The following is a 21,054-nucleotide window of genomic DNA, read 5'->3' as shown; positions in this document are numbered from 1 at the left end:
CGGACTTCGCTCGAACTTCACGTCACTCTTCCTGGATTTCAGTTCTGATGTTGTTCTTTGAAAAAATCCCAGAGAATGTAGCCGGGTCCAATCTGGATGATGCTTTTATAGAGATTGTTTGTGTCATTGGCTGAAAGCAAAGCTGATTAAGTTGTTTAGTTGCAAGTTCATCAGCTAAACGATGAGAAGATGATTTTTTAAAACTGTTTTATGCAAGCGCATCATTAAAAAAAGAATTCTACTTCTCTTTCCTGGCTATGTACTTAGTTAAAAACTAATAATAACAATCTTTTCCCTTCACACTGCTATGGTAATCAAGAAACCACTGCAGCATATTTACTTCCTTAGGCATCTACAAACATTTGGCATGTTCACAAGGATTTGCTTGAACTTCTAGAGCTGCACTTTAGAAAGTATTCTGACAAGCTGCATCTCAGCCTGGTATGGCAACTACTCGACAATGTGAACCTGCATAGAGTTGTGAACACAGCCCAGCCTATCACAGGCTCACCACTTCTTTCCATACGATACAATAGAACTTTATTTATCCCAGGAGGGAAATTGATCTGCCGACAGTCATAAAAATACAAAATACATGGAACATGAAATTAAGGTGACGAGTGGAAAGGATTGGGACCAGTCCAGTTTACTGTCCAGTTACAGTTCAAGGTATTTGTACTCCCTGGTAAACTGCACATCCACACCATTGATGAAGACAGGGGGCAGGGGTGTTCCTATCCTCCTAAAGTCCACCACCAACTTCTTAGTCTTGTCTGTGTTGAGCTGCAGGTGATTCAGAACACACCACTCAACAAAGTCGTTAACTACACCTCTGTATTCAGCTTCCTTCCCCTCACTGATGCAGCCCACAATTGCAGGATCATCTGAAAACTTCTGCAGGATTCTCCATTGGTATCCTGATCCAGGGCACCAATGGAGCATCCACCCACATCTTTGCCAGTTTGCTGCCTAGCAGTGCCAGCCGGATGGTGATAAAAGCACTGGGGAAGTAAATAAACATGACTCTCACAATACTTCCAGGTGAGCACGATGGCTCACCGGATGATGGCGTCCTCAAACCCTATCTTTGTTTGGTAAGCGAACTGCAGGGGGTCCAGGTAGGGTTTAACCAGGTTGGGTCGCAGGTGGGTGAGCACCAACCTCTCCAGCGACTTCATGATGTGTGTAGTCAGCGCCACTGGTCTGTAGTCATTGGAGGAGTTGGGCCACTTCCTCTTTGGTACAGGAACCAGCAGGATGTCTTCCACATCACAAGAACCCTCTCCAGGCTCAGGTTGAAGATATGCTGGAGTACTCCGCACAGCTGGCTGGTACACGCCTGGAGTACCCTAGGGCTGACACAATCGGGACTCATGGCTTCTGTGGATCCGCGGATCGGGATCCAGTCCATCTTCATGGTGCTTTGCATTAGCAAGGCTGGAAGTATTATCAAGAATGCTTGCCACCCTGGCCATGTCCTTTTCTCTCTTTTGGGAGAGATGACGGAACTTGAAAATCCAGATATTCAGACTTAACAACTTCTTCCACACTGCTATCAGATGGCTCCTCTTTCCCATCTCGTTCCTGGAGATTCCGTCACATACTCGTTCTCCTAACTACCTTGTTCGGTTATTCTGTTATTGCACTTTATTTTTTTGTCACTGCTTCAGATTGCATTACAAGCTTTGCACCATTTTTTTTCTGTTTTGCATTCTTCATGGAGTTTATTGTTGTATCTGTCATTACCATCTATACTGTTTACTCTATAAACTTCATGCAGACAAGGATTTTCATTGAAACCCTGGTGTATATGACAAACTAATCTGAATTTGAATTTTTTAAAATATTTCAATTTTTCACAAAGGGTCTCCATTCTAAAATAATGTCTGCTTATCTAGCCACAGATGTTGCTTCACCTCCTGAATATTTCCAGCATTTTTATTTTGCATTTAGCAGACTACTTCTCAACAAAAAATCCAGAAGCTTATAAGTTAACAGACCAGCAAGCCTATACTGTCTAGGCTTCTTATGCTGGCTTTGTACAATGTACACACACTGCACCACATAATTTAAATAGAACTGTCAGCCTTCAAGCTCCTTTGCAATCTCTGAGGAGTGTGGTAATCGCCACTGACATCAGAAATTTGGAGATGGGGAGGTGGAGAGCAGAGAAGAGGCGGTGATGTGTGCCGGTCGACAAGCTGACTGCTTATCCTGAGAAATGCTCAGCATAATGTCTTACAGCAGATTTTATGAGTAACTAATTATATATTATCCTGTTGCTAAAATATTGATAAAAATCAAATAAAGCTTTTAAAACCTAATGACAACGATGGCTCCCAGGAAAACGTGAGGCCAGCTGCCCTGGCAACATTTATTAAAATATATCTATTGCCCTGCATGATTTTAATATGAAATGACTATTTTAATATCATGCCTTTCTGAATTGATTAACGGCATGTGATATATAGCCTTATTTAGATAACAAAGCATCAAGGATTTTTGGAAAAGAGAAGAAAGCTCCATCAGTCTAGGCTGTTGGTGCTTCAGCCACTCCACCCCACTATGATTGGATCTTCTATATTTATTTGTGCATTCTGCATTTAAGTCACACAGATCTTAGATACTGTCCTTTTATAGCCTCATTTTATGTTCCTATCTACTGTTAGTTTTCAATCTTTCCCCCACTAAATTTAATTAAGCCAAATGGCCTACTCCTGCACCTATGTTCTATGTTTCTATGTCTACAAGGCTTCCATTTGTTGCAGTTCTCCTCCCTTTGGAAATGGTTTGCAATTCAAGTGAGATACACAAGAAAGTTTGCACGACTACTCTCTCTTGTTGCTCCACATTGTAACTCATCACCTGCAGGTCCAGGGCAGGTGCACAAGTGGTGCATCCGCAGTGCCTGTCTAACCAACACACTAGGGTTGTAAGTACGCCAAGGCAGTCAACAAGAGGTGGCTCTGAGGTGGAACCGTTAACTGCTAGAGCTTCACTCAGGTGGATTTTCATTCGATGCAACATGACTTCCTGATTCTTATACTAAATGCCCCGACTGATAAAGTCAAGCATATCATATACAATACAATACAATACCAATACAATACCATACATTCGATGGTGTGTTTTGTCAGGTTTGTCAAGAGGATAGATGAAATTTTATCAGGAATTCTGTTCAGCTGAGAAAATAATCAAAAGAACTAGAATTGCCAAAGGATTTAGTTAATTCAAATTGAAGTTGCAACACAACTGGTGGAATGTTTTATAGGTACATTGAAACTACCATGGAGAAGGGGGGGGGGGGGGTAGTTATTTATTTCATAAGATATCCTCTCGAATCCCATTTATTGGTCTTCCTCTGCATCCTTTAATTTTTTGGCTTTTAATTATCTCGTCATGTCTTCAAAAACCACATGCTAAAAAGCATTCAAAGACTGTTTTGCCTTGTGTACCCAATTAAAACTTCTAGACACAAGGAACTGCAGATGCTGGTTTACAGAAACAAAACAAAGTGCTGGAGTAACTCAGCAGGTCAAGCAGCATCCCTGGAGGACGTGGGTAGGTGAAGAAAGGTTGGTATGGGAATGGGAGTTAAGATGATTAGCAACCGGGAGATCCAGCAGATGTAGGCAGACCGAGTGTAAGTGTTTGGTGAAATGGTCGCCTAGTTTATGCTTGGTCTCGCTGATGTAAAGGAGGACACATGGGGAGCTCTGAGTGCAGTAGATGATGTTATAGGAGGAGCATTAGAACCTCCTGGTTGCAAACCACTTTAACCTCTTCCCATTCCCCCACCGACCTATCTGTCCCTGGCCCCCTTCATTTCCAGAGCGAGGCCGCACACAAACTGGAAGAACAGCACCTCATATTCTGCTTGGATAGCTCATAAACCTATGTATGAACGCTTATTTCATCAATTTTAGATAACTGACAACCCTTTTCTCACCCCTTCCCTGTGACACATCCAGGTGTGCACCCATTTCTCCCATTATCCTGTCCCCCCCTCTCCAAATCCCCTTCCATTAATATCACTTTCTCTGGCTTCATATTTCACTCCTCTTCTCTCCTTATTTTACATCCTTTTGTCTCCTTTTTAATTCCAGCCTTTTCTACCCATCTGCCAGTCGAAACCTTCCTCACCTGCATCCATCCACCTATCACTTGTCAGGATTTCTCCCACCCTCACCTCTTTTTCATCTTTCTCCCCTCTATTACAATCAGTCTGAAGAAATGTCCCAGCCCAAAATATCCATATTCTCCAGAGATTCTACCTGACCTGTTGAGTCACTCCAACACTTTGTGTTTTTATTCCCTTAAAACGTATCACCAACTGAAATTTTCCTTTGGGCTCCTTTCATCTTGTGGATTCCACTGAGAGGAACCTGGGCAAACCTTGTGTAGAAATGAGTTACTCCAGCCATTCTCTCCTCAGCCTTTGATACCCATCTTTGGCTCTTCAGCCAAACTGATATTTCTTTATTATTGAGCGCACATAGAAATACCAAATACAGTTGTGAATCCCAAAATGCTTTATAGCCAATGAAATAATTTCCCAGTCACTGCTGTAATGTAGGAATTGCAGCAGCTAATTTATGCAAATCAAAATTCCACAAACAGATATTGAATACAAACCAGATCATCTGTTTTAGTGACATTGCCCAAGGGATAATAGTGCTCTTTCAAAATAGTGTTTGGGATCATTTACATCCATTTTGGAGAGCAGTTGCGAACTCAGTTTAACATTTCATCTAAAAGACAGCAATTTCAACAGTACTGCGCTGAAATGTCAACTACAATTTTGCACTCAGGATCGAAATCCAGAACCTTCTGACAGGGGCTGAAAACTGGAATGAGTGTTTCTCTTCAACTGCTTGGCATATTACATTGGAGACACAAGAGACTGCAGTTGCTGGAAGCTAGAGAAACAAACAATTGTTGGAAGAACTCAGTGGGGATTTGACCTGAAACACCAACAATTCAGCCCCTCACAGATGCTGCTCCACCCAGTGAGTTCCTCCTGCAGATTGTTTGTTGGCTTATTACATTGTCAGGTATTGGGTACTGTTCCTCCCCCTCTGAACCTTAACCGCACTGATACTCTTGATTAGCCTTAACAACATTTATACCAAACCCACAGCTCCCTGGAAGTAACAGCGCAAGTAGATAGAGTGGTAAAGAAGACATGTGGTAGACATGTAGATAGACTGGTAAAGGCGGTGGGCGGGGCGACCGACGTCGCAGCGGCCTCTGCAGTCCGTCTGTCTTTTTTTATTTTTTTGTCCCGTTGAGGGTATAGTTTGTAGTGGGTTTTTAAATATGTATGTGTGGGGGGCAGGGGGGATGGGTGGGGGAAACTTTTAAATCTCTTCCCTGTACGGGAACCCGACCTTTCCCTGTCGGGTCTCCGTTGTCGTTAGGGCCTAGCACCGTGGAGCGGCCTCCAACCGGAACGACCTGGGGGCTCAAGTCAGGGAGCCGGCGGAGCTGCGGACCTACCATCGTGGACCTGGCCAGCTTCGGAGTGTGGAGAGCTGTGGTGGCTCGCTGCTGCGACCCGACTCCGGTGGATGGTGACACCGGGAGCTCGCGGATCCCCGGTGGGAGACCGCTTTACCGAGCACCAGCAACAGCGACTTCTCCCGCCCGAATTGCGGGGTTGAAAGTGACCTGGAGCGGGGCCTTACATCGCCCGGCGCGGCTTAAACAGCCGCGGGACTTGGTAGCGCCCGCTGGGGGCTCCAACATCAAGACCCGGAGCAGGGCCTTACATCGCCCAGCGCGGCTTTAAATGGCCGTGGACTTGCTAGCGCCCGCCGGGGGCTTTGACTTTGACTTTGACATCGGGAGAAGAATGGAGAGCAGGGGAGAGACAAGACTTTGCCTTCCATCACAGTGAGGAGGAGATTCACTGTGATGGATGTTTGTGTAAATTGTGTTGGTGTGTGTCTTGGTTCTTTTCTTGTAAGACTGCAGAAACCAAATTTCGTTTGAACCTCATGTGAGGTTCAAATGACAAATAAATGGTATTGTATTGGTATTGTATTGTATTGTATATGATATGCTTGACTTTATCAGTCGGGGCATTTAGTATAAGAATCAGGAAGTCATGTTGCAGCATTTAAGTTGTAGTATCATTTAAGAGGCCTTTGGAGGGGGGCATAGACATGTAGGGAATGGAAGGATATGGATCGCAAACAGGTAGGGGGGGATTAGTTTAACTTGGCATCATGTTCAGCGAGGTCATTGTGGGCTGAAGGGCCTGTTCCTGTGCTATATTCCATTTCAAAGGGAGTGATGATTCACCCATGGGCATGATCTTTGAAACAAGCCACAAGCAGCTAAATGTTATCAATAATGAATTGAGCTTTTAGACTGATTGTACTAGGGAGGTGAAAGCTAAAAAAGAAGACCAAGTCTTGCAAAGTTTGGCAAGTGCTGCTGAGGCTATTATATAGCAATCAACCTCTGGAACAATTTTCCTTTCCCTGTCCAAGGAACAGAAAGAAATCTGCCACTGGTCAAACTGAGATCAGAATCATGAACCTGATAGGGATATGAAAGCAGCAGCACAAATGCACTGAAGAACCAAGTCTCGACCCAAACCGTCACCTATTCCTTTTCTCCAGAGATGCTGCCTGACATGCTGAGTTACTCCAGCCATTTGTGCCCATCTTTGGTGTAAACCAGCATCTGCTGTTCCTTCCTACACATACAAACACACATCTTTCTTTCTTTTTAGAAAACATCTTGCTGTGATGGAACACCACCAATCGCTCTACCGAGCAAGGGGACGCTGAACACTTTTACATCTGAGCTATAGCTTTCCAGTAAGATCATAAACAGAGGGAGAGCTTCTTTCCAGCAGGTGGTAGAGTCTAGGGTGGATGAGCCCAGCTCCTCATATCTTTCATGCACCTACTTGCAACTGGCTAGCAGATAATTTCTGTCCAACACGAGTCGACGCGAGAGAGAGTTGGGGTTGATGAAAAGCTGTTAAGAAACAATCATAACAAGAGTCTATCCTCCTTGACCCCAGTTTACAGGTTAAAGTATTAACTTTATAAAGTTCCCTGTACCACTTTGCAAGATCATTTTTTAAGGTGAAACCTTTCTTCAGGCGACCTCACTCTCTTGATGAGAGAGGGAGGGTTTGTTCCTTACAATATCTAGTGTGGTAACATGAAAAAGCTATGAACAAAGTACTTCTTACTGGTAAAGAGTTTGGGACCTGACACGTCAACTCTGTTTCGCTTTCCACAGATGCTGCTTGACCCGCTGAGTGTTTGTAGCATTTTATTTGTATTTCACTCATTGCTGTTTCAGCTTATCTGATGCAGCATCTTTCCCCTTTTGAAGTAGACTTCAAAAAGTCCCTTGACAACAGGTTTACCTCGGATTAGTGGTTTAAGTTTTCACTGAATCTCTGTCCCCCACCCCCTTCCTTTTCCCAGTCTTGTAAGGTTTATTGTCCTGAGAACAAAGATTTTTGGATCAATATGTAATTTTCGAACAATTCAAAACGGGATAGGAAAGGGGAACTTCCATTTATTTGGGTCAAATGTACATCTCTAACTGCAGTAGGATCTTTTCTGGGTCAAATTCAATTTTGTTGTTCTCTTTGAATGGATGGAAGCATTCTCTATTTATAGAATAAGTTTACTGGACTACTTTCAGAACAAGGCCACGGGGAAAAAAAACGACTGAGAATAAACGGACTGGGAAAAAATATCACAGATTTGCATGAAAGCCCTGCATGATGCTGGCTTTCAATTTACCCTCAAATAATCCGCTTCTTAATCGTGCTTTCAACATAAGTCTCCGGTAAATAGAGGGACAGAAGTGAAACCAAAACACATCACTTGCTAAAAACCTGAAAATGCTGGAAAGACACATAAATCAGAGGATAAAGTGGTAATATTTTCAATATTTTCATCAGCTGAAACTGCTCAAAAAAATGTTTGATGAAAATATTGAAAGAAATAGGTTGGATTTGAGGGCGATCTTGATGGAGGTGCGGAAGTCAGAGAAGTTCAAAGAGGGACTATGAGATCTGAATACCTCGAGATATGGAGCAGGAGAGGGGCCAGAATTGTGAAATACAGAACTACCATAAAAATAGTTGCATTTTTCATTAAAATCCTTCTAGCGTCAGAATGGGCCACTTTGCCCTCTGATTTATACAGCATACTGCAAGTGCGATAACATGCTCCTTAGCTCCCTCCATGAATGCTTTAATCTAAGGTTGGGTATCTTGCTAGCATCTATCTGTGTCTTGAGTCGATATCAGCTTTTTCAACCACCCTCTATTTAAGGATAGATTTAATCACAGAATCGAACATGGGCAGTGAGTAGGAGAGCGGTGAACAGCCTGCACACTGTGCCAGTTCTCCAAAGCACCAGCTTTGCTGAGGGCACACAGGAACTTGCTAATACCAAGTCTTTCAAACAGCATGAACATCAAAAAGATCAAGGACACACATTAAAAAAAAAAAAGCTCAACAGAATAAATTAAATTTGAAAGAGAATAAAAATGCATAAGAAATATATTTCATGACCCCAGGATATCCCTAAAAGCTTTACAGAAAATGGAATACATGCCACACAACATTGAATTTGCATAAAGCAAGTATAACAAAAAACAGTCAGATAAATGACCAGATGATGTGTTTCAGTGATGCTGGCTGAGATAGATGATTTCCAAGGAGGAATAACACTTAACTTTTCTTTGAAACAGTGCCTTGCATCATTGCCTACATGCACAGGACTGTGATTCAACACTGGAAGAGGAAAAATGGATTGTATCCAAATGCTATCAACTGGTACACTCCAAGGAATACATGCTTTGGGACACACTGAAGCTCTGTGCAGCCAATGCAAAGGCTCTGTGGAGAAGAACCACAGTCTCTGGTGCTGCCGTTACTAAAGACCAAGAGGCTAGGTCTTGCGCAACACCTCATTTATGCGTTGTTTTATGAAGAAACATAAGATCAGCATATGTGTTGTCAGAGAATGCAAAGACCTTTACTGATTGTATTTACTGCATATATATCTGAGATTATAAAATGGATTGCAGCCACTGGATATAATGTGCAGATTTCCAGAGAAAGGAGGTAGTTGTACCCAATGTACAATGCAACCTTGGCGTGATCTTTGATTCCACCCTCTCCCTTGAGCCTCACATCCGCCATGTCATTAAAACCTCCTTCTTTCATCTCCGCAACATCGCCAAACTCAGACCCTCTCTCACACCTCCCGCTGCTGAAAGATTCATCCATGCCTTCATCTCCTCCTGACTGGACTATTGCAACTCACTTCTCCTTGGCATCAGCTCCACCTACATCAACCGACTCCAACTGGTCCAGAACGCAGCCGCCCGACTCATCACCCACACCGAATCTTGGCATCACATCACTCCAGTCCTCAAACAACTTCACTGGCTTCCCATCTCCCACCGGATCACCTACAAAATCCTGATCCTCACCTACAAAGCCCTCCACCATCTGGCCCCCCCATATCTCACTGACCTCCTCTCCCCCTACCAACCCTCACGGTCCCTCAGATCCACATCAGCCGGTCTCCTCTCCATCCACAAGTCCAACCTCCGCAGTTTTGGGGATAGAGCCTTCTCCAGGGCAGCTCCCAGGCTCTGGAACTCCCTCCCCCAACTGATCCGCAATTCCGTGTCCCTCACCATCTTCCAGTCCCGCCTCAAGACCCATCTCTTCACCTCTGCCTATCCTTAGCCCCACGTCCCCCTCCCTTTTCATCTGTGCATTAATTGCCTCATATTGTGTTTTGAATTGAATTCTGTCTTTACTTTGTGTACTAGTCATGTCTCTACTATTTATTTCATTCCCCTTACATATTTTTCCTCTACCTGCTAAATTTTTGTAAGGTATCCTTGAGACTCTTGAAAGGCGCCCATAAATAAAATGTATTATTATTATTATTATTAATGTAGTCCTTATCACCTTTGTAAGTGGCAGCATCAGCCTGCACATCGAGCCCGAGCAGGCAAAAAGTAAGTGTCAACACATCACCTGGGGCAGCATGGTGGCGCAGTGATAGAGTTGTTGCATTACAGTGTCAGAGTCCCAGGTTCGATCCCTGACTACAGGTGCTGTCTGCACGGAATTTGTGCGTTTTCCCCGTGACCGCGTGAGCTTTCTCCAGGTGCTCCGGTTTACTTTAAAGATGTACAGGTTAGCAAGTTAATTGGCTTTGCTAAGTTGTAAAGAGTGTGCCAAGTGTGTGTAGGTTAGTGTATGGGGTGATCGTTGGTCAGCATGGACTCAGTGGGCTGAAGGGCCTATTTCTACACTTTATCTGCATATTCTAAACTATGTGCTGAGGATCTATCTCTGGCATTGAGAAGGATGGGCCTGGCTTTGTTGCCATTCAACACTCCATTAATTTGAACTGTATTGCACCTGCTGTCCCTCACAGAAAATTTTCGACAGAAAGGACAGGCATTGGAATATACGGAATGACCTTAAAGTTCGAAATGAGAAGATGGTGGATGTTGTGGTTTGGCACAAAGTCACCTGCCTGAAGTCTCAATCACCAAGACTTTGTTTTTCTGGAGGAGGGAAGGGCTTTCATCAGTTGCCAGAGTCTCAATACAATTGAATGCTTCCTTCAAGGTACCTGTCTTATGATGAGATAGATCAACCACCTCTTAGTGACCGTATTTTTGCCAATGTCTGAAGGGGATGCAGTGGTCGTTGTGAGCTGTTCTTCCTGAGCAACTGCCTTGTGCAGGACTCTTGTGATCTAGCGGCTGTTCACTGGAATGCACACTGAGATAAACGATGACTTCTGCTGGAAGATCATCATCTTGGTGAAAGATGCGCTTTGAGCTGCCCGAAACGTGCTCAATCTTCTAGTTCAAGGAGATGTCTGTAAGGGAATGCTGCCAACTGCTACATTCCATCGTGTAGGCATGCACTGAAGCTCGGTCCAGCCAGTGCAATGTCTTGTGGGGAAGGGACATAGTTTAGGGTCCTGCCTCCAATCAACACTGAGTGGCATGGCCCCTGTGTAATAGCCTCTCAAACGTCACCAATGGAATATTCAGGGATGAAACATTAATGACACTGTCACATTGTAAGTGGACTGAACTGCTTTATTACAGAGAACAAAGATGATGATGGGTCAAGATTGTAGACACAAAGTGCTAGCATAACTCAGCAGGTTAGGCAGTATCTCTGGAGTATCTCTGAAGAACTGACCTGAAGCGTTACCTATCCTTTTTCTCCAGGGATGCTATCTGACTCGCTGAGTTACTCCAGTAGTTTGTGTCTATCTTTGATATAAACCAGCATCTGCAGTTTTTTGTTTATACATAGGTCTTGATTGTATTAGGTTTGGGCTTTCTATATTTTTAATGAAGAATGTTTACTTTTGAAAAAAAAGAATTGGTATCACTGGAACTTTCAGCACAGACTTTGCTTTGCTGATGGTGAGAAGAGTTCTGGCGGTCAGATTCTCACTGCACGGCTGGAGTCTCAGCACCACTGCGTGCTACCTCTGCAGAAGCTGTGGTGGGGATGAAACCCTTCCCCATCTCTTTCTGGAACGGATGGTTGCCAAGAAAATCTGGAAGGGGTGCTGTGGTGTTTGTTAAAGTTTGTGTTGAAGTAACTCTGTGCTTTGCAAGCTATTCTCAGACACACATGCTGAGACAAACACCAAGGTCTGCTGGAGGTTTTCTAACAAGGTGCAAGATGCCCTCTAAACAGCCAGAAACTTGCTGGTCTTCCAGTGCAAAGATCTGTCTGTGACTGAATACTGCTCACTGGCACATTCCAAGGTCTGCATGCTGAGGAATGGTGTGAAGCTTTGTGCAGCTGCCACAAAGGTCCTGTGTGAAATGTCACTGTTTAAGGCCCACCCACCACTGCGCACTGAAAACTGTGTCTTCAACCTTCAACCTTATCTTCAAATGTATGACAACTGAAATTGATATCATGTGGACTCAATATTAATGGAATTATATGGTGCGTACTGAGGATGGCAACATACCAATGTCACATACAAATGGAAAAGGAATGGCATTTACAAATTTATTTCCCAAAATATATTTTTGAAAAGTAAATACCTTTCTCTAGGGTGGAACTTGAATCGATCATCTTATGAAATAAATAGTGGAATGCTATCATTGAGGTAGACGTGACATATTATAAGACATAGGAACAGAATTAGGCCATTCGGCTCATCGAGTCTGCTCCGCCATTCGATCATGGCTGATCTATTTTTGCCTCTCAACACCATTCTCCCACCTTCTCCCATAAACTTTGATGTCCTTATTAATGAAGAACCTGTCAATCTCCATTTTAAAAATACCCAATGACTTGGCCTCCACAGCCATCTGTGGCAATGAATTCCACAAATTCACCACCCTCTGGCTCAAGAAATTCCTCCTCATCTCCATTCCAAATGTACGCCTTTTTATTCTGAGGCTGCACCTAGACCCTCTCCCATGCCTCCTCTGATATGGGGCTCGAGACAGCCCACAATATTCTAATTTCCACCATCCAGGTCATTAACATACAACGTGAAAAGTAGCGGACCCAACACCGACCCTGCAGTACACCGCTAGTCACCGGCAGCCAACCAGGAGAGGCTCCCTTTATTCCCACTCTTTGCCTTCTTCCAGTCAGCCACTCTTCTATCCACTTTAGTACCTTGTCTTATCTTACCACGGGGTCCTATCTTGTTTGGCAGCCTCACATGTGGGCTTTATCAAAGGCCTTCAAAAATCCAGGTAAACAACATCCATTGACTCCTTTGTCTATTCTGCTTGTTACTTCCTCAAAAAAAATGTAATAGATTTATCAGGCAAGATATCTCCTTAAGAAAACCATGCTGACCAGCCTATTTTATCAAGTGCTTCCAAGTAACCCCAAGTGCCCTATATTACAGCTTCCTAACGCTCATCATCAAATCAATTTAATTAACAGTAGGAACTGCAGATGCTGGTTTAAACTGAAGATAGGCACAAAATGCTGGAGTTACTCCAGCATTTCGTGACTATGTTCAATTTAATTAACACCCCACCCTAACTCAGTTAAACAGTGGAGGGTGAAAGATAAAAAAATTATGAAAGTCAAACACTAAGCAAAATAAGTGACAATAATTCTCAAACTGATATTAATCAGGCAACACAAAATTCAAGATTAAATGTTTCTCCTGCACACATTCAGTAATTTTGTTTTCCATTTAAACAATTACTGTAAAGTCTAATAATCAGGTATATGATTTTTCAGAAATCCCGATGGTTCAGCGTCTGGTCCATCCGATTCTGCCCCCTTTACTCCCTTTCTTGGGCCCATGATCTTTGCTTGGGCCCCCATATAGACGCATGACATGACAACCATTAATAAGACTGCCCAAGTCCTGGAAATATCAGTGGAAATTATTTACAGCTAGTTGTGCCTCACCTCATTCTTATGACCGAGGTTAACTCTCAAGATTTGAGTGCAAAAGAGTAAGGATGTTCCTCTGCACAGCACTGACTGAGCTCGACACTGTAAGAGGTTCCACTGTTGGGATTAGTTGAGCGTGGGAACAATCTTTGGTATTGATGTCAATATTTATCCTTTATCTAGTACTACTAAAACAGATTAACTTGTTTTGAATATCCTGTTGTGTAGGAAGGAGCTGCAGATGCTGGTTTACAACGAAGATAGACACAAATGCTGCAGTAACTCAGCAAGACAGGCAGTATCTCTGGAGAGAAGGAATGTATGACATTTCGGGTCGAGACTCTTTATCCTCTTGTTCGTGCCAGTGTAATTCTAGGATATCCTGGCATTCTGGCCAGTTCAAATTCCACCACAGCAGCTGGAGAATGAGTTTAACAATTAAATAAATCCGTATTTAATAAGCCAGTATTGATAAGGAAGCTATAGGTTTGTCATTAAAATCCATTTGGTTCACTAGGGAAGGAAATCTTGGTTCTTGGTTCTTGGTTTCTTGGTCCTCCAAAATATACCAAATGGAATTTAAACTGGAGGTGGTGAAGGGAGGGCTTAAGCCAGAAAGGGTTATTGGGAAGAAAGAAATCTGCACTCACTCGCCAGTCCGATGTCTATGTGACAACAGACTGACCGATGTGATTGACTCTAAACTATTACTTCCATTTTACTTCGGAGTCACGTGAGTGACTTCGTGACATGAAACACTGATATTACCAGTGACACCCATTGAATGAATAAATATCAAAACAAATAGTGGTGTTTCCTACGTCACCATAACAACAGCTCATTAAAAAGTATTCCACTTACTGCAGGGTAGTTTGGATTGTCATGATAAATGCTACAGAAATGCAAGACCTTCCATGTATTCATTGTAAATATCAATAGGACTTGAAACTTTACTCAATTTGTAAATACCTTCAGTTTAAAACGTTAGAAAATAAGAGAAGGGAAAGTACAGTCAGGTCCTTTACATTAGCTGTAGAAACATATCCAAATGAGGCAATGTTGATAAAGACCAATGTTGAGTGAATTGATAATGATTGAAAATGTCCACAGAATATTCATGACAAAAACTGCTGCCTAATGGTTTTATTAGCAAATAACCCTTGATACAGGCAGCTGACAAAATAGGTAAATGCCTGTGCAAGGAAAAGGTTGTGATGCAGAAAAGGCAAAAGGAATGACAAGAGGTCGTGATCTCAAGATAAGCACTGCATATATTAAAAGAGAGATTACCAGGCACATACACACAGATGCCATTATGGAGAACTTTACTGGAGATTGGGTGACTACTAGACAATTGGATAATTTCAAAATCAGCTACCTAGGATGCACAAAATCACTGTCAGCATAGAGGATAAATAGAGTTCGATTTGCAAATATTAATGTCTAGGAATTATGGAATGCTATAAAACAAAATTGTAACTTAAAATAAACTTCCTCATCTCTAAAATTCCCTAAATGCTAGAAGAAGATGCACAGATGTTTTTCTTATGTACAGAGAAAACTACTTTTAGTTACTGTGGAAATGTGTGGCATTTTTGCAATATATTCAAAGCTGATCATTTACTTAAAATGATGTGTAGCTACAGTAGAAAATATACAAGCAAGCAATTTAAATAAATATTTAAAGAAATTAAATAGTATCAGGTGAAGAAGGCAGGATTATTCCTTTGCGTGTAATTGCATTTTGTGATTTGCAGACAGTCATTAAATTGTCTCTACATGGAATGCAAATTGAGCCAGGCCACAGGGTCAGATCATTAAGATGTGCTTGCTGACAATAACAGCGATCACAGTCACCCAGTTTCCTGACCCCTCCAAAGCCGGGCTTGGTCGAGTTCAAACATTTTTCTTCCTGTTATTCCCTGGTATATTTATTTTTATAATGATCCTCTCTCTCCCTTGCCGCTGCATTTCAGTTTTTGCCATTGAACGTACAACTAAGGTGCCATTCAAGGGTGGAATTGAAAATGATCGATGGAAGTTACATCAAGGTTGGTCTTACCAGGACCAAGCTGTTCAAAACTATCGAAGCAGCTGCCATTGTATCTAAAGAGACCTACTGGATTCCATACTTATTAGCTCTGTGAGGACCAGTCAGCAGCTGTCCTTTTGCAGCTATATTTTCCCCTGCATAATTGGAGGTTACAGGAGTACACCCTAATCCAAACACTACAGCTCAAAATCTAGAGTGTCCTGACCAATTATTATCTATCAATCAACATGAAAAACAAATTATTGGTGGTTATGAGAACTACAAGACCTTTCTTTGGATTTTTATTTCGTAAACGCGGAAAGGTTGTGTAATCCCAATCTTTCAGTGGAAAACACAAATCATACTTCGAGAATTTTTAGCTTGCTTAAAATGTCTTTAAGGGAGATGTAGAAATCCATTATATAGGGCATGAGATGGGTAATCTCAAATGGCATTACTAAATGGGGATTATGATCACTGACTTGATCAAGTCAAACTGAATAATGATCTCTATTCAATGGTGTTTTGTATTTTAATTGCAGAAGCCTTTGATGAAGTTCCACATATTACATTGTAAGGTATTGGAAGCTAAAATGATAGGCAACAGGTTTCAGTGTCAGAGACACAGAGTTATAGATCTCATGAGGGGACTCTTGAATAACACTGCTCTGGGACCACTGTTGTTCATTATTACAATGGTGTTGCAAAGGGCAGTAATCAAACTATTCAGATGTTTGAACAAGACAAAATGTTGCATAGTTGCTAAGATTAAATGCAGTTAACAGATCAACTTAAACAGCTTGGGTGGGGTGAACATCACCATAACAGGCTTAAGGTGATTGTGCAGCATTTTGAACCTGTGTCTGGAAAACTCTAACCCTGGGACCCAGTAAAAGCTGTGAGATAGGAGAAGGACCTGGAGTCATTTTGGATATTGATCTTAAGATATCCAAACATTGATATGATCATACATTGGTAAGTGACCAGAATTCATATCTTTCAGATTTAGATCACAGGAGAAGGTTTACTGAGAGGACAGTCTTAATGACAAATTATCAAGTTGGTGATAAAGTCACTATTCTTCAGTTTGTCCTTCAGTTTTGAAGAAGGTAGATTTACTCTATGTATAAGGATGAGTCAGGAGTATATTTACAACATGTACAAACTGTGCATCCATGTTAAACTTGGAAGATTTCCACAGGGCAATCCCAATGAAGCCTGTCTAGTTTAGTCTCATCTGCATTAACCTCAGGGAATACGATAAAAGCCATAATGATGACTATTTTAAGTGCATGTCGTTCATGGTTGTCTGTATGAGTGTATTTTTTTTTAAAGTAATGAATTCTGCATACTGCTGATGGTTCATCCAAATATGGACATTGGTCTATATGCAGTGGCTACAGTGATTTTGAGATATCTTGGTCACTATAGTCCTGATCTTTTTAGGGGCAGGACTAACTTTTCAAATATATATTTTTTTCATTTGCATCTCAATTATTAGTATATATTTCTTCATAAGGTGAGATGCAGTTATGGATAGTCATATCAAGTTGAATCATCTGAGGTTCATTGTCACATGCACAAGTATTCTGAGATCCAGGTACAATGAAAATCCTTTTGTTTGCAGCAACATCACGGGTACCCAGACAAAGAAAACACCAAAAACATTCATTATACACACATTCCATAAGAAATTAAAAGAGAAAGACAGTGAAAAAACAATATTTAGAAAACAAGTCCATCATAGTACAAGAGATGGACTGTGGTGCTCTGTTGTACAAGTAGGGTTAAGGTTGTGCAGGTTGATTCAAGAACCTGATGGCCATTGGAAAATAGTTGTTTCTGAATCTGGTAGTGTGGGACTTCAGGCTTCTGTACCTCCTGCTTGACTGAAGCAGCAAGAGGGCATGGTCTGGATGAATGAGATCCTTGATGATAGATGCCCCCTTCAGGACACTGCCTCATGTTAATGCATTAGATGGTGGGGAAAGCTGTTCCCATGACAGACTGGGAATTTGAAGCCAGTCTCTCCATTGCCAACCCACCAATGAAAACTGGCACATGGTCTTCATACTTCCCTTTTCTGAAGTCAGTAATTAGTTCCTCGGTTTTGTTGGAGATGAGTGAGAGGTTACTACATCACTCAATTACTCTCTCTCTCTTTTGATTCAGCCAACAACAGTGGCGCTGTTGTTAAATCTATAGATGGCATTGGAGCAGCGCTTATCCATATGGTCATGGGTATAAAGAGAATAGAGCAGGAGGGTAAGCACACAGCCCTAAGGTGGATTTGTGTTGATGGTTAGTGAGGAGATGTTGTTGTTGATCTGCACTGATTAAGGTCGGCCGATGAGGAAGTCAAGGGTCCAGTTACAAAGGGAGGTACAGATGTCGAAGTCTTGGAGTTTGGTGATGTGGATGGAGGGGATGATTGTGTTGAACACCAAGCTGTATTCTATGAACAGCATCCTCATGGTAGTATTAAAATATTCCCACTTGTATTACCCGGTTTCGCTTTGCAGGAGGTGATAGCATGAAATTCGTGCTGCAGTTGTCAAGCTCATCCACCAGCTCAAGTATCCTTCTGTGACTCCAGCTCAGTCCAAAATGACACTCACGATGACCTTTAGGGAATTATACCTGAACTAAATGAATTAATCTGGATCACCAGACCTATACGCCACAGATCTAGACCTCAGCAGATTACAATTCTCTGGTTCATCCAGTGCTTCTAGTTGGGAATGTTTTTATAGGTACGCAAAGAACTCGACAATCCACTAGCATTCAGCTGACATGCAATCACAAGAATATCTCTACACAGGTATATGCAGGGTACTCAGGCAGCTGTCATGATTCCATCCTCCCTTACACTACAGCTTCATTGATGGCTTCAAACCTCTCACCAGATTTGGAGCTGGATAACTGGGAGGTCCATTGTTAAGGTTACAAACAACTGTACACCTGAAACATATTGAGCAAGTTGTCAGAAGCTTGAATGTCCTTTTAAGATCCCTTTACTAGTCCAGAGGAGTGTCTCAATTGAATGTCACGGATAGTGGTGGCCCGCGTATGTAATACAAGACTAGAGCACAAAGGAAATTCACTCTTTGGATGATGATGATGATGAAGTGGAGGAGGGGAAGGAAAATGGTGATGCAGCCAGTGTAGAAGAGGCAGTACACATTGATATTCATAAGACATAGGATATCCATATGTTCTAACAGTCATAGAGCTGAACAGCACAGAAATACGCCCTTTGGCCCACCTTGTCCTTGTCAACCAAGTTGGCATACTGAGCCCCATTTGGCACATATCTCTCTTAGCTCCATGTATCTATCCAAATGAATTTTAAGTCATAGTAGTATTCACTTCTGTAGCTTCCTCTGGCAGTTCCCATGAGGTCCCTCTTAAATCCCTCCCTCAAACCTTAAGCCTGTGCTCTTTAGCTTTTGAATCATGTACCCTGGGTAAAAGATTGCGAGCATTCGCTGCATCCATGCCCCTCATGAACTTGTACGGCTCCATAAGGTCACCCTTCACTATCCGACGCTCCAAAGAAAAAGTCGCAGCCTAACCAACCTCGCTCTCTACAACTCAAGCCTGCAAGCCAGGTAACATGCTGGTGAATCTCTTTTGCACCATTGCCAACTTAATGACATCTGGGCAACCAGAACTACACACAATACTCCAAGTGTAGTTTCACCAACAACTTCACCATGATCATGATGTGCTGACTTTTTTACCCAATACCCTTTCCATTGAAGATAAGTGTGCCAAACACCTTCTTCACCACACCGTTCTCCTGACTCATTGATTTTAGGGAACCATGCATCTGCTGCTGCTGATGGTCCACAAAGACTGCCAGAACAGAGCCTATCCCATTCGCACAACTGTAATGGTAAGTGTCGTCAGTGTGATCGTGGCAGAGAGCACAGGATGGTCTATATTCTGGTCAGATTAACACTTGGGGGCTGATGCATCCCCTGTGCACTGAGGTTTGCAGCCTATGAGAATGCATTCATTGAATGCTCCAATCCTCTTATAGCCTTTCCATATTTCCTGCTGGCAATGAACTGCTGACAGTTTCACCACAGGTCCATTGGGCACTAAACTTCCAAGGAGGATACTTATTAATCTCTTAATTGTGGCATTTTATTTGCAACCCCTGATTTACCCCTCTATCCCACTTTCCCAATGGTGGCCGATTAGGAAAAGGGGAGATGCAACGAGACCTGGGTGTCATGGTACATCAGTCATTGAAAGTAGGCATGCAGGTGCAGCAGGTAGTGAAGAAAGCGAATGGTATGTTAGCATTCATAGCAAAAGGATTTGAGTATAGGAGCAGGGAGGTTCTACTGCAGTTGTACAGGGCCTTGGTGAGACCATACCTGGAGTATTGCGTACAGTTTTGGTCTCCTAATCGGAGGAAATATGTTCTTGCCATAGAGGGAGTACAGAGAAGGTTCACCAGACTGATTCCTGGGATGTCAGGACTTTCATATGAAGAAAGACTGGATAGACACGGCTTGTACTCGCTAGAATTTAGAAGATTGAGGGGGGATCTTATAGAAACTTACAAAGTTCTTAAGGGGTTGGACAGGCTAGATGCAGGAAGATTGTTCCCGATCTTCTATATCAGGGGATACATTGGGGAAGTCCAGAACAAGGGGTCACAGTTTAAGGATAAGGGGGAAGTCTTTTAGGACCCAGATGAAAAAAAAAAAATTCACACAGAGAGTGGTGAATCTGTGGAATTCTCTGCCACAGAACAGACAACTCTGTTGGGGGCGCTGCACTGGCAGCGCCTGTCGGCAGCGTGTCCGTCTTTTTTCAACTTTTTTTATTTTTTTAGTATGTTTAAAAGTGTGTTTTTAATGTTTCTTTGTGTGTTATGTGTGGGGGGTGGTGTGGGGGGGTAAGAGGGAAACCGTTTCGGCCGCCTCTTCCATGGAGAGGCGACTTTTTCAGGCCGCCTCCCCCGTGGCCTAACAGCATGGATCGGCGCCGACTTTCCCGGAGACGCGCCCGGAGCTTCAGCGGCGGGCGCAGCGTGGACTCTCGGCGTGGAGCGGGTGAGACCTCGCTGGAGGGGAGCGCTCCGTTACGCTGGTCCGCGGCAGCCGGCAGCCTGAAGCAGCGGTCTGCAGAACTCCAGCTGGTGCGGCGTCCACAGCCCGGGATCTCACGATGGGGACCCGGGTGGAAGAAGCCTCCACCGCCGGCCCGCGGCCATCTTCTACCGCGGGCGCGGTATGGACTTAACATCACCCCAGGAGGGGAGCTTCGACCGCCGGCCCTGCAGACTGTGGTGCTTCCGGCTGCGACACGGCAGGTACTTTAAAACTTTGACCGCCGGCCTGCGGCCTACACCAGCCTGAAGCCGCGGTCTCTGGTTGGGAAGAGCCAATCCTGGACTCACCTTGACTTTGACTTTGTCCCTTACCATCTGGACGCCCGCAGCAACGGCTGTGGAGGGTGGAGGTCCCGACCACGGGGGAAAATGGAGGAGGACTGGCCAAGCTCTGTGCCTTCCACCACAGTGATGAATGCTGTGGTGGATGTTTGTGTAAAATGTTAATGTGGTTGTGTTCT

The 21,054-nt window shown here is 43.1% G+C and overlaps 1 protein-coding gene across 4 annotated transcripts in view; it reads right to left on the bottom strand.

The window, feature by feature from the left end:
* sipa1l2 (signal induced proliferation associated 1 like 2) overlaps positions 1 to 21,054 on the bottom strand; it is a 463,054-nt gene that overhangs the window by 44,861 nt on the left and 397,139 nt on the right. The window lies entirely within an intron of this gene.

This window comes from Amblyraja radiata, chromosome 5 (genome assembly GCF_010909765.2).
Source record: "Amblyraja radiata isolate CabotCenter1 chromosome 5, sAmbRad1.1.pri, whole genome shotgun sequence".
Lineage (NCBI taxonomy): Eukaryota > Metazoa > Chordata > Chondrichthyes > Rajiformes > Rajidae > Amblyraja > Amblyraja radiata.
Note: the sequence above shows the minus strand (reverse complement) of the source record. Positions and strands in the feature narration are given on the sequence as shown.